General features: G+C 42.6%; 1 protein-coding gene across 1 annotated transcript in view; it reads right to left on the bottom strand.

The window, feature by feature from the left end:
* LOC120054701 (probable cation-transporting ATPase 13A3) overlaps positions 1–5,070 on the bottom strand; it is a 67,561-nt gene extending 62,491 nt beyond the window's left edge. Inside the window, exon 1 of the mRNA XM_039002246.1 lies at positions 4,900–5,070. The gene's annotated coding sequence lies outside the window, so the exon portion shown is untranslated. The remainder of the gene's footprint in view (positions 1–4,899) is intronic.
* Positions 5,071–13,702: the final 8,632 nt, after the last annotated feature.

Here is a 13,702-nt window from a genome sequence, read left to right on the forward strand (position 1 = left end):
TCAAATAAGTTACACGTTATGTTGGCTGACAATTTGTTAGCAATGCTATCCTTACGAACCGCATATCATTACAGTAGTATGTACCGGTACGTTAACTAGCTACCTAGCGTAACTAATATATCGGACTTGCCAGTATATTAACTATATGCCATCTAGAGGTCGACCGATTATGATTTTTCAGCGCCGATACCGATTATTGGAGGACCCCAAAAAAAGTCGATACCGATGAATCGTACGATTTTATTGATTTATTTGTAATAATGACAATTACAACAATATTGAATGAACACTTATTATAACTCAATACATCAATAAAATCAATTTAGCCTCAAATAAATAATGAAACATGTTCAATTTGGTTTAAATAATGCAAAAACAAAGTGTTGGAGAAGTAAGTAAAAGTGCAATATGTGCAATGTAAGAAAGCTAACATTTAAGTTCCTTGCTCAGAACATATGAAAGCTGGTGATTCCTTTTAACATGAGTCTTCAATATTCCCAGATAAGAAGTTTTAGGTTGTAGTTATTATAGGAATTATAGGACTATTTCTCTCTATACCATTTGTATTTCATATACCTTTGACTATTGGATGTTCTTACAGGCACTTTAGTATTGCCAGTGTAACAGTATAGCTTCCATCCCTCTCCTCGATCCTACCTGGGCTCGAACCAGGAACACAACGACAACAGCCACCCTCGAAGCAGCGTTACCCATGCAGAGCAAGGGGAATAACTACTCCAAGTCTCAGAGCAAGTGACATTTGAAAGGCTATTAGCGCGCACCCCGCTAACTAGCTAGCCATTTCACATCGGTTACACCAGCCTAATCTCGGGAGTAGATAGGCTTGAAGCACAGCGAAGAGCTTCTGGCAACACACAGGAAAGTGCTGTTTGAATGAATGCTTACGAGCCTGCTGCTGCCTACCACCACTCAGTCATACTGCTCTATCAAATCATAGACTTAGTTATAACATAATAACACACAGAAATAAGAGCCTTAGGTCACTAATATGGTCGAATCCGGAAACTATCATCTCGAAAACAAGACGTTTATTCTTTCAGTGAAATACGGAACCGTTCCGTATTTTATCTAACGGGTGGCATCCATAAGTCTAAATATTCCTGTTACATTGCACAACCTTCAATGTTATGTCATAATTACGTAAAATTCTGGCAAATTAGGCGGCCCAAACTGTTGCACACACACTGACTCTGCGTGCAAAAAACGCACAATTTAACCTGGTTAATATTGCCTGCTAACCTGGATTTATTTTAGCTAAATATGCAGGTTTAAAAATATATACTTCTGTGTATTGATTTTAAGAAAGGCATTGATGTTTATGGTTAGGTACACATTGGAGCAACGATACGCACCGCATCGATTATATGCAACGCAGGACACGCTAGATAAACTAGTAATATCATCAACCATGTGTAGTTAACTAGTGATTATGATTGATTGATTGATTATTTTTTTATAAGATAAGTTCAATGCTCGCTAGCAACTTACCTTGGCTTCTACTGCATTCGCGTAACAGGCAGGCTCCTCGTGGAGTGCAATGTAATCAGGTGGTTAGAGCGTTGGACTAGTTAACTGTAAGGTTGCAAGATTGAATCCCCCGAGCTGACAAGGTAAAAATCTGTCCTAATTAATCAGCCATTCCGATTAATCGGTCAACCTCTAATGCCATCTAACTAACTACCCAACCTTTATTGACTTGATTATTCGTCATTCTTAGCTAAGTGGTATAGACATTGCGTTTCTCAATGGACATTATTAATTCACTCTGGTTATCTACTCCGATTTCAGAGCACTTTTGTCTGAGTGTGCCAGAACGCAGAATCACTGATGAATTTACGAACACTCAACACCCGTGGAATATAACTGGTGTCAGTAAACTTCATCAAAAAAAGCGTAATTAAATTGTTGCCAGCAGCACAGCACAGTTACAGTCACCAACGCTCTGGATAACATGAAAACAGCCTAACCAGCTCTGCTAGGGCGAGTAAAATGGCCAGAGTGAGAATTCCTCTCATTTGTGTCTGGAAGTAACTAGCCAACGTTAGTTTGGGTGCTTGACTGCCGTTGTGAGGTCAGAACTCTCAGATCAACCCTACTCCTCGGCCAGAGCGTCCAGTGTGCGCTCTGAACACTCCGAGAGCGAAATGCTCTGAATTTACGAACTGACAATCTGAGAACACTGACTTTACGAACACCCAGAGCGCACTCTGGCACTCCAGATTAAATTTACGAACACACCTCAAGTCGTATGATGTTTAGCTAGTATTTTATGCTAAAAAAAGCTAGCAAAAGGTTGCATAGCAACAGCATCAACTTCCTGTAGACAGGCAAAGCTCTAGTACGCTCAACTGAAAGGATACCGTTGGTTTACAAATGAACTAATAGTATGTAGTATATACTCATTAAGTATGTAGTATGGGTAATTGAACACAGCTAGGGACTTCCAATAGTCCGATGGCACATTATGGAAACTGTAGCCTACTGTTCAGATGGGTTAAATGGAAACTGAAATCTTGACTGACTGTAAACCTTTAACCTCATATAACTAATATTAACTCCTGCAGGATTAATAATTTCTAGTTGTAAATTTATACGCCAAATGTAGGCAAAATGTTAACTTGAGAACAGGTGTGAAGAAATATTCTTTCTTTCAGCATCTTGAGAGAATGCAAATGTCATTTGTAAACTTCCCAGTTCTCTTTTGTTATTACATTTTCTCCCCAGTTCCTAAATGACTTTGCTCCAAAAAAAAGCAGGGATGACAGAAAACTTTCCCGATGTCAACTAGATTGAAACGATTTATGACGTTCTGGTGAGCAAGGGTTTATTTAGTCTTCTAGGGCAACATATAATGACAGAAGAGAAGCTGCATGCATCTAATTACAGAGATGACTTACAAAAAAATAAAAAATACCAATATGTCAGAAATTATAAGCAGAAACGTATCTAAATCATGCAAAACATAATCATGCACCCCCTGTCAACAAAATACTTCCGCAGTATGACTGTAGCCTCCAGCGCATTTTCTATATTAGCGAGTTATGGTCGGGTGCGAGCCTCAGATTTCCACATATAGTTGGGCGGTTGCGAATGGGTTATTAGCAATTGCGGGCGGGTGCGGGTGAACAAACAGCTGACCTGCGCACCACTAATATAAATACATATACACACACATACACACCTCTCTACCTCAATTACCTCGTACCCCTGCACATCGACTCGGTACTGGTACCTTGTGCATATAGTCAAGTTATCATTACTCGTCGTGTATTTATTCCTAGTGTTATTATTTTTATATTTTCTCAGCATTGTTGGGAAGGGCCTGTAAGTAAGCATTTCACTGTTAGTTTGCACCTGTTGTTTACGAAGCATGTGACAAATAAAATGTGATTTGATCAGGCTGATCACTTGTATCCTAAGGTTTACTTAATTTCTTTGATTTGGGCAAAGCCCTAATTTCCTGAAAGAGCAACTGCCACTAAAAAACTCAACTTCTCATTTAGGAAACAGACTACGTGGCATCGATTTGAGTTAAACATTTATTGTCAAAATGTACTACGACCTGTAAATAGGATAATTTGGGTCATGATGTCAGTCACGTCTAAACAGCGTTGTGAGACTTGTGGTTGTGACTGCATCACAACGTCAATGAAAGTTGGTCTTGTTTCACACATGCTCACAGCTGGCAGCACCCAAGTGATCATCAATTTAGAGTCCAGAAGCACACAACCCAAGCATAATTTGGGTTGACTTTGGATATCCCTATGGGGCTAGTTAGGGTAAATTTGTAAGTTACACAATGTACATGGGACAATATGTTACATTCCAATAGCTCCAAATTTCAATGACTTAAAAACCATACTATACATTGTAGAAATGTATATACAAATATTTAAAGCATTTAATGAGAACTAAAAGGTGTGAAACATGAAAATATTGCCTAATTAACATTGTGAAATTTATTGACAGTCCCTAACTAGCCCTCTGATAGCTTTTTACTGTATAGCCTGAGTGATGGGCCTGGAGAAATGTAACCACTCAAATCCATAGACAGAGCTATGGATGCAAGGACTGACTATCCATGATATAACAATTATAGTTTTAACCATGTTTTGAGGCTATACAGTGATTGTTTACAAACATTGGAGTAAAACAAGCTTATATTTTGGTTTCTGATGGGGTACAACAGTTGAAGCTCATAAGGCATTTTTTTTGTTATATTCAAGAATCAATATATCTTTAATGTATACGTCCAAAGATGGATGTAGTAACTAAGGATTCCAGCTTTAAAACCTTAAAACGAATTCCTCTAACCTGCTACGTTAATACTCCTAACCTGCTGCGTAAATTATCCTAACCTTGTACGAAAAGTCACTTCTACTAGTCAAAACCGGCAGACCTGCCCGCCTGAGAGCAGTGCAGTAGCCACTAATTAGATACAGAGCCAGACAGCGATGATACACTAGCTAGTTACCTAACGTTAGTTAGTAGCAAAAGCAAATAGTCGTGTTGTCATCTTAGCCAGCCAACTCTGTCATAAACGGCATACAATACCAGCTAGCAAAGCTTAGCTAAATTAGCTTATGTTTTCTTCAGATAATATCATGAGTGTATCTCGCTAGCTCTACTCTTTCAGCTGTCAATGTGAAACTACTTACTTGGGTCAGGAGAGACGACAAACAACCGACATGAGGCTTCCCCATTTGATTATACACATGGGAACGCAATCCGACCAGGTCTATCTACACTCCTGGCTGAGGATGACTGGCACTGTAGCTAGGTTGCTTTCTTATAGACAGCTAGCTAGCCTATATAGCACGCTCCAACAGTACATGGGTTGATGTGGAGGGCTCAAATGAAATTAATAAAGACACTTACCAGAACCACCTGGACTCTCTGAAGATCACCTGAGAGTCATAGTAAGACGAGAACAGCTATTGTTAAATGGGAAAACGTTGTTGAAGAGTCATATAGTTCCTTAGCTAGCTGGCCATCTATATTTTAATATCTAAAGTGTTTGACAGCTCAGTGGAAGAGCGAGCGAATGAGTCGTCGAATGAACTGCCTGAAACTGGCTCACTTACCAAGAGGATGTTTGTCACAGGATATGAGATCACGAGAAAACCTACGCAAGGTGAAATGGCACACATTCTTTCCTTATGATATATTCTATTCATTCCCCTCGTTGGGTCACATTTGTTGTCTTTAAACATTACAACCTAGCGTTACATTTCATTCATGCTTGTACTCTGCATGCATAGCCACAGCATGAATAGGCAAGTGGCCAATCCTCAAAAAGGGCTTTAGTTATTGAGATACCCCTACCCGAGGTAGAACAAAACACAACCATGTTTTTTCACATCTCTAATATCTCCCATTTATGAAATGGATGGTTGTAAAAAAAATTTTTTACCTCAAAAGTGGTTAAATGTATAGATATGACACACACTCTAAACTCAAAATGTGTGCGGCCTGTGGTCATCATAGAGGGGACAGAAGGCACGTCCATGTTCAAGAGACTAAGCTTTTAGTAATGGGGTCATAATAGCTTATAGCCAAAACGGTTAAAACGCTAGACACATTTATATGAAGAAAATACATTTAAACATGCCACATTGGCTTCAGAAATGGCCAGAAGCTTATGTTTACCACAGAGAGCGTGTTATTCTATCTGTTCTCTAACATTCCTGGCTGGCAAAGTACCAGGATCTCTCTGGTTTTGAATCTGAATTTAGAGAACCGAATTTGAAAACTGAATCTGAATGCATCCAAGAATTTGAGTGCCTTCAGAAAGTATTCATAGCCCTTGACTTATTCCACATGTTGTATTACAACCTGAATTCAAAACGGATTAAATTTATATTTTTTCTCACCCATTTACACACAGTACCCCATAATGACAAAAATAAAAGTTTTTAGAAATTAAAGCAAATGTATTGAAAATGAAATACAGAAATATCTCATTTACATAAGTATTCACACCCGAGTCAATACTTTGTAGAAGCACTTTTGGCAGCGATTAGATTACAGCTATGATTCTTTCTGGAAAAGTCTCTAAGTGATAATGCCCTCAAAGCTGGTGTTTGGAGGATATATTGGAATGGGGGTTGTTAGGTCCGAGACTAAGTCGAGGGTCGGCAAACTGTGCCAATATATCCTCCAAACACCGGCTTCGAGGGCATTATCATTTTTATACAACAGGTTACCAACATATTCAAATAATGATTGACATATTTTCATTAAAAACGTTATTTTGCTGAATTTATTCATACTATTTAATCCTTCCACAATAAATAGTCCCGACACAAATCTAGGGTTGTTGCCCAAGCCGGCTGGTCGTTCGTTCTATCGGTTCGGTTGCTCAAAGGCGCAACTTTGGTTTTAGAAGTGGGGGGACCTAAATATACACTGCTCAAAAAAATAAAGGGAACACTTAAACAACACAATGTAACTCCAAGTCAATCACACTTCTGTGAAATCAAACTGTCCACTTAGGAAGCAACACTGATTGACAATACATTTCACATGCTGTTGTGCAAATGGAATAGACAAAAGGTGGAAATTATAGGCAATTAGCAAGACACCCCCAATAAAGGAGTGATTCTGCAGGTGGTGACCACAGACCACTTCTCAGTTCCTATGCTTCCTGGCTGATGTTTTGGTCACTTTTGAATGCTGGCGGTGCTCTCACTCTAGTGGTAGCATGAGACGGAGTCTACAACCCACACAAGTGGCTCAGGTAGTGCAGCTCATCCAGGATAGCACATCAATGCGAGCTGTGGCAAGAAGGTTTGCTGTGTCTGCCAGCGTAGTGTCCAGAGCATGGATGCGCTACTAGGAGACAGGCCAGTACATCAGGAGACGTGGAGGAGGCCGTAGGAGGGCAACAACCCAGCAGCAGGACCGCTACATCCGCCTTTGTGCAAGGAGTAGCACTGCCAGAGCCCTGCAAAATGACCTCCAGCAGGCCACAAATGTGCATGTGTCAGCATATGGTCTCACAAGGGCTCTGAGGATCTCATCTCGGTACCTAATGGCAGTCAGGCTACCTCTGGCGAGCACATGGAGGGCTGTGCGGCCCCACAAAGAAATGCCACCCCACACCATGACTGACCCACCGCCAAACCGGTCATGTTGGAGGATGTTGCAGGCAGCAGAACGTTCTCCACGGCGTCTCCAGACTCTGTCACGTCTCTCACATGTGCTCATGTGCTCAGTGTGAACCTGCTTTCATCTGTGAAGAGCACAGGGCGCCAGTGGCGAATTTGCCAATCTTGGTGTTCTCTGGCAAATGCCAAACGTCCTGCACGGTGTTGGGCTGTAAGCACAACCCCCACCTGTGGACGTCGGGCCCTCATACCACCCTCATGGAGTCTGTTTCTGACCATTTGAGCAGACACATGCACATTTGTGGCCTGCTGGAGGTCATTTTGCAGGGCTCTGGCAGTGCTACTCCTTGCACAAAGGTGGATGTAGCGGTCCTGCAGCTGGGTTGTTTCCCTCCTACGGCCTCCTCCACGTCTCCTGATGTACTGGCCTGTCTCCTGGTAGCGCCTCCATGCTCTGGACACTACGCTGACAGACACAGCAAACCTTCTTGCCACAGCTCGCATTGATGTGCTATCCTGGATGAGCTGCACTACCTGAGCCACTTGTGTGGGTTGTAGACTCCGTCTCATGCTACCACTAGAGTGAGAGCACCGCCAGCATTCAAAAGTGACCAAAACATCAGCCAGGAAGCATAGGAACTGAGAAGTGGTCTGTGGTCACCACCTGCAGAATCACTCCTTTATTGGGGGTGTCTTGCTAATTGCCTATAATTTCCACCTTTTGTCTATTCCATTTGCACAACAGCATGTGAAATTTATTGTCAATCAGTGTTGCTTCCTAAGTGGACAGTTTGATTTCACAGAAGTGTGATTGACTTGGAGTTACATTGTGTTGTTTAAGTGTTCCCTTTATTTTTTTGAGCAGTGTATATATATATTTTTTAATCCAGTCGTATAAACACTCCAAACAGCCTATCCGACCGCTTGGAGGCGTCTGCATTGTCCTAAAGCACATCGTTACCTCGTTCTGTATCACATTCCAATTATAAAACTGGGGGGGACAAAAATGCAATTTCAGAATGTGGGGGAGACATTCTCCCCAGTGCATTTGTTTAAGTTGTTTTCTAGTGACATTTATTTGGATACATCCATAACAATGAGCTAATGAAGCACAATTTCACCTGGCATAGAACATTTCTCACTCCTCAGGACACTGTTGTTCAGAGGAGCTAGCCAACAACACAGCTAACACAATCACTTCAAACTGAAGCTGGAAAGACTGCAACTAGCTGCACTTCGTTTCATTGCACCTTTTTTCAATTTACATTTCTTTGAAATATCCATAAATATTATGCCAGCTGATTCATGATTTCGACTGATTGAGAAACGCTGCCTGCCTGTCTGTTTCGTCCCGACTCCCGACACGTTCATTACAATGGGACAGCTGGAGATCGAATTTGAATATTGAAACAATGGTGCAAATGTTGGAGACAGACAGCAAGGTTTATACAAATCAAGTTTATTAATTGCTTGGCTGGGCTGATGAAACAGTGGATTGCGCAGTCAGATGAAACAGAGTAAATAGGCATTTTTACGTCATAAACTTAGCCAGTGGTAACTTGAAGAATAGACACTGGCTGGAATGCGCTTTTAACCAATCAGCATTCAGGATTAGACCCACCCATTGTATAAAATAGCTTTCCACATGTGGATAGTGCAACACCATTTTATTATTTTCTAAATGATTCAAGTTCTGTCAAATGGTTGTTGATCATTGCTAAACAACCATTTTCAGGTCTTGCCATAGATTTTCAAGTAGATTTAAGTCGAAACTGTAACGCGGCCACTCAGGAACATTCACTGTCTTCTTGGATAGCAACTCCAGTGTAGATTTGGCCTTGTGTTTTAGGTTATTGTCCAGCTGAAAGGGTAATCTCCCAGTGTCTGGTGGACATTAGACTGAACCAGCTTTCCTCTACGATTTTGCCTGTGCTTAGCTCCATTTTGTTTCTATTTTATCCTGAAAAACTCTGGTCCTTAACCATTACAAGCATACCCATAACATGATGCAGCCACCACTATGCTTGAAAATATGGAGAGTGGTACTCAGTAGTGGGTTGTATTGGATTTTCCCCAAACATAACACTTTGTGTTCAGGACAAAACGTGAATTGCTTTGCAGTATTACTTTAGTGCTTTGAATTATTACACACAGAGTCCATACAACTTATGTGACTTAAGTCCCACCAAAAATACTGAAATTATTTAGGCTTGCCATAACAAAGGGGTTAAATACTTGATTCAAGACATTTCAGTCTTTCTTTTTTTATTATTTGTAAAAATAAATAAATAATAACACATAATTCCACTTTGACATTATGGGATATTGTGTGTAGGCCAGTAACACAAAATCTCAATTTAATCTATTTTAAATTCAGGCTGTAACACAGCAAAATGTGGAAAAAGTCAAGGGGTTTGAATGCTTTCTGAAGGCCCTGTAGCATATGCATAGGCTATGATGAGCAAAAGCTCTAATAGCTTAGACTTGCTTGAATACCTCCAATATCTATCTTCCCTCAAAGCGTGGGCTTCTATGACGTACTCACCAATCCTAAAGAAAAACAAGAAAGCCCATTCAGGACTGCTGCTTCAGATGTTTTAATCCTTGCTCCCAGTCAGTTGTGCAAACAGAATTCCACATATTTATATGGACAAGACAGTTTGTTGTCATTTGCCCCAGTCTTAGAAGGGAAAATAATAAATCTCAGGCCCTGTCCCCTTACAACTCAAAGGCTGGGGAACGCCAGCTCAGCACTCAGACGACATCAGAATGAATACAAGTCACTGGCAGTGACTTGGTTTCAGGTTTCAGGACCTGCATTTACAATATGCATGTGTGCTGTGCTGGTTTCTGCATGCCTGACACCATCTCTTTGTTTTCAGCATGTCAAAAGAGTTTGAGACAAATATGGTAATACGTCGTTATAGATGTGCAATATGAAAGGAAATGCCAATGTCTTAAGGATAATTCATGTTGATACACTACATGACCAAAAGTGTGTGGACACCTGTTCATCGAACATCTCACTCCAAAATCATGGGTATTAATATGGAGTTGGTCCACACTTTGCTGCTATAACAGCCTCCACTCTTCTGGGAAGGCTTTCCACTATATGTCGGAACATTGCTGAGGGGACTTGCTTCCATTCAGCCACGAGCATTAGTGAGGTCGGGCACTGATGTTGGGCGATTAGGCCTGGCTCGCAGTTGGTGTTTCGGCAAATCTGACCACGACTCCATTTTGCTCCTCCTTTCCTATAGGCAGAAATGCAAACAGGAAGCACTCATGCTAAGGACTATTCAACGCTGGTCTGACCAATCGGAATCTACGCTTCAAGATTGTTTTGATCACGCGGACTAGGATATGTTCCGGCTAGCCACTAAGAATAATATGGAGGTGTGCAAACAGTCACTGAGTTTATCAAGAAGTGTATAGGAGATGTTGTACCCACTGTGACTATTAAAACCTACCCTAACTAGAAACTGTGGATAGATGGCAGCATTTACGCAAAACTGAAAGCACAAACCACCGCATTTAACCATGGCAAGGTGACGGGGAATATGGCAGAATATAAACAGAGTAGTCGTTCCCTCCGCAAGGCAATCAAACAGACAAAATGTCAATATCGAGACAAAGTGGAGTTGCAATTCAACAGCTCAGACACAAGACGTATGTGGCAGGGTTTACAGACAATCACGGACTACAAAAGGAAAACCAGCTATGTCGCGGACACTGACGTCTTGCTGCCAGACAAGCTAAACACATTCTTTGCCCACTTTTAGGATAACACAGTGCCACTGACGCGGCCAGCTACCAAGGACTGTGGGCTCTCCTTCTCTGTGGCCGACGTGAGTAAAACAGTTAAACGTGTCAACCCTCGCAAGGCTGCCGGCCCAGGCGGCATCACTAGCCGCTTCCTCAAAGCATGCGCAGACCAGCTGGCTGGTGTGTTTACTGATATATTCAATCTCTCCCTTTCCCAGTCTGCTGTCCCCACATGCTTCAAGATCGCCACCATTGTTTTTGTACCCAAGAATGCAAAGGTAACTGAACTAAATGACTATCGCCCCGTAGCACTCACTTCTGTCATCATGAAGTGCTTTGAGAGACTAGTCAAGGAGCATATCACTTCCACCTTACCTTTCACCCTAGACCCACTTCAATTTGCTTACCGCCCCAATAGGTCCACAGATGATGCAATGACGCCATCACACTGCCCTATCCCATCTAGACGAGGAATACCTATGTAAGAATGCTGTTAATTGACTATAGCTCAGCATTCAACACCATAGTACCCTCCAATCTCATCATTAAGTTTAAGGCCCTGGGTCTAAAACCTGCCCTGTGAAATTGGGTCCTGGACTTTGACGGGCCACCCCCAGGTGGTGAAGGTAGGAAACAACATTCCACTTCGCTGATCCTCAACACTGGGACCCCACAAGGGTGTGTGCTCAGCCCCCTCCTGTACTCCCTGTTCAACCATGACTGCGTGGCCATGCACTCCTCCAACTCAATCATGAAGTTTGCAGACGACACAACAGTAGTAGGCTTGATTACAAACAACGACGAGACAGCCTACAGGGAGGAGGTGAGGGCTCTCGGAGTGTGGTGTCAGGAAAATAACCTCTCACTTAATGTCAACAAACAAAGGACATGATTGTGGACTTCAGGAAACAGCAGAGGGAGCACCCCCCATCCACATCGATGGGACAGCATTGGAGAAGGTGGAAAGTTTTAAGTTCCTCGGCGTACATATCAGTGACAAACTGAAATGTTCCACCCACACAGACAGTGTGGTGAAGAAGGCACAACAGCATCTCTTCAACCTCAGGAGGCTGAAGAAATTTGTCTTGTCACCTAAAACACTCACAAACATTTACAGATGCACAATTGAGAGCATCCTGTCGGGGTGTATCACCGCCTGGTACGGCAACTGCACCGCCCACAACCGCAGGGCTCTCCAGAGGGTGGTGCGGTCTGCACAACGCATCATCGGGAACAAACTACCTGCCCTCCTGGACACCTACAGCACCCGATGTCACAGGAAGGCCACTGCCTTTTCTACCCGCTATCATCCAGAAGGCAAGGTCAGTACAGGTGCATCAAAGCTGGGACCGAGAGACTGAAAAACAGCTTCTGTCTCAAGGCCATCAGACTGTTAAACAGCCATCACTAGCACAGAGAGGCTGCTGCCTATATACAGACTTGAAATCATTGGCCACTTTAAATGGAACACTAGCCACTGTAATTATGCCACTTTAACAATGTTTACATATCTTGCATTACTCATCTCATATGTACAGTCGTGGCCAAAAGTTTTGATAATGACACAAATATACATTTTCACAAAGTCTGCTGCCTCAGTTTGTATTGTGGCAATTTGCATATACTCCAGAACGTTATGAAGAGTGATCAGATGAATTGCAAAGTCCCTCTTTGCCATGCAAATGAACTGAATCCCCAAAAAACATTTCCACTGCATTTCAGCCCTGCCACAAAAGGACCAGCTGACGTCATGTCAGTGATTCTCTCGTTAACACAGGTGTGAGTGTTGATGAGGACAAGGCTGGAGATCACTCTGTCATGCTGATTGAGATCGAATAACAGACTGGAAGCTTCAAAAGGAGGGTGGTGCTTGGAATCATTGTTCTTCCTCTGTCAAACATGGTTACCTGCAAGTTAACACGTGCCGTCATCATTGCTTGGCACAAAAAGGGCTAGTCAGGTAAGGATATTGCTGCCAGTAAGATTGAACCTAAATCAACCATTTATCGGATCATCAAGAACTTCAAGGAGAGTGGTTCAATTGTTGTGAAGAAGGCTTCAGGGCGCCCAAGAAAGTTCAGCAAGCGCCAGGACAGTCTCCTAAAGTTGATTCAGCTGCGGGATCGGGGCACCGCCAGTACAGAGCTTGCTCAGGAATGGCAGCAGGCAGGTGTGAGTGCATCTGCACGCACAGTGAGGCGAAGACTTTTGGAGGATCACCTGGTGTCAAGAAGGGCAGCAAATAAGCCACTTCTCTCCAGGAAAAACATCAGGGACAGACTGATATTCTGCAAAAGGTACAGCGATTGGACTGCTGAGGACTGGGGTAAAGTCATTTTCTCTGATGAACCCCCTTTCCGATTGTTTGGGGCATCCGGAAAAAAGCTTTCCCGGAGAAGACAAGGTGAGCGCTACCATCAGTCCTGTGTCATGTCAACAGTAAAGCATCCTGAGACCATTCATGTGTGGGGTTGCTTCTCTGCCAAGGTAGTGGGCTCACTCACAATTTTGCCTAAGAACACAGCCATGAATAAAGAATGGTACCAACACATCCTCCGAGAGCAACTTCTCCCAACCATCCAGGAACAGTTTGGTGACGAACAATGCCTTTTCCAGCATGATGGAGCACCTTGCCATAAGGCAAAAGTGATAACTAAGTGGCTCGGGGAACAAAACATCGATATTTTGGGTCCATGGCCAGGAAACTCCCCAGACCTTAATCCCATTGAGAATCCTCAAGAGGCGGGTGGACAAACAAAAACCCACAAACTCCAAGCGTTGATTATGCAAGAATGGGCTGCTATCAG

This window comes from Salvelinus namaycush, chromosome 10 (genome assembly GCF_016432855.1).
Source record: "Salvelinus namaycush isolate Seneca chromosome 10, SaNama_1.0, whole genome shotgun sequence".
Taxonomy (NCBI): Eukaryota; Metazoa; Chordata; class Actinopteri; order Salmoniformes; family Salmonidae; genus Salvelinus; species Salvelinus namaycush.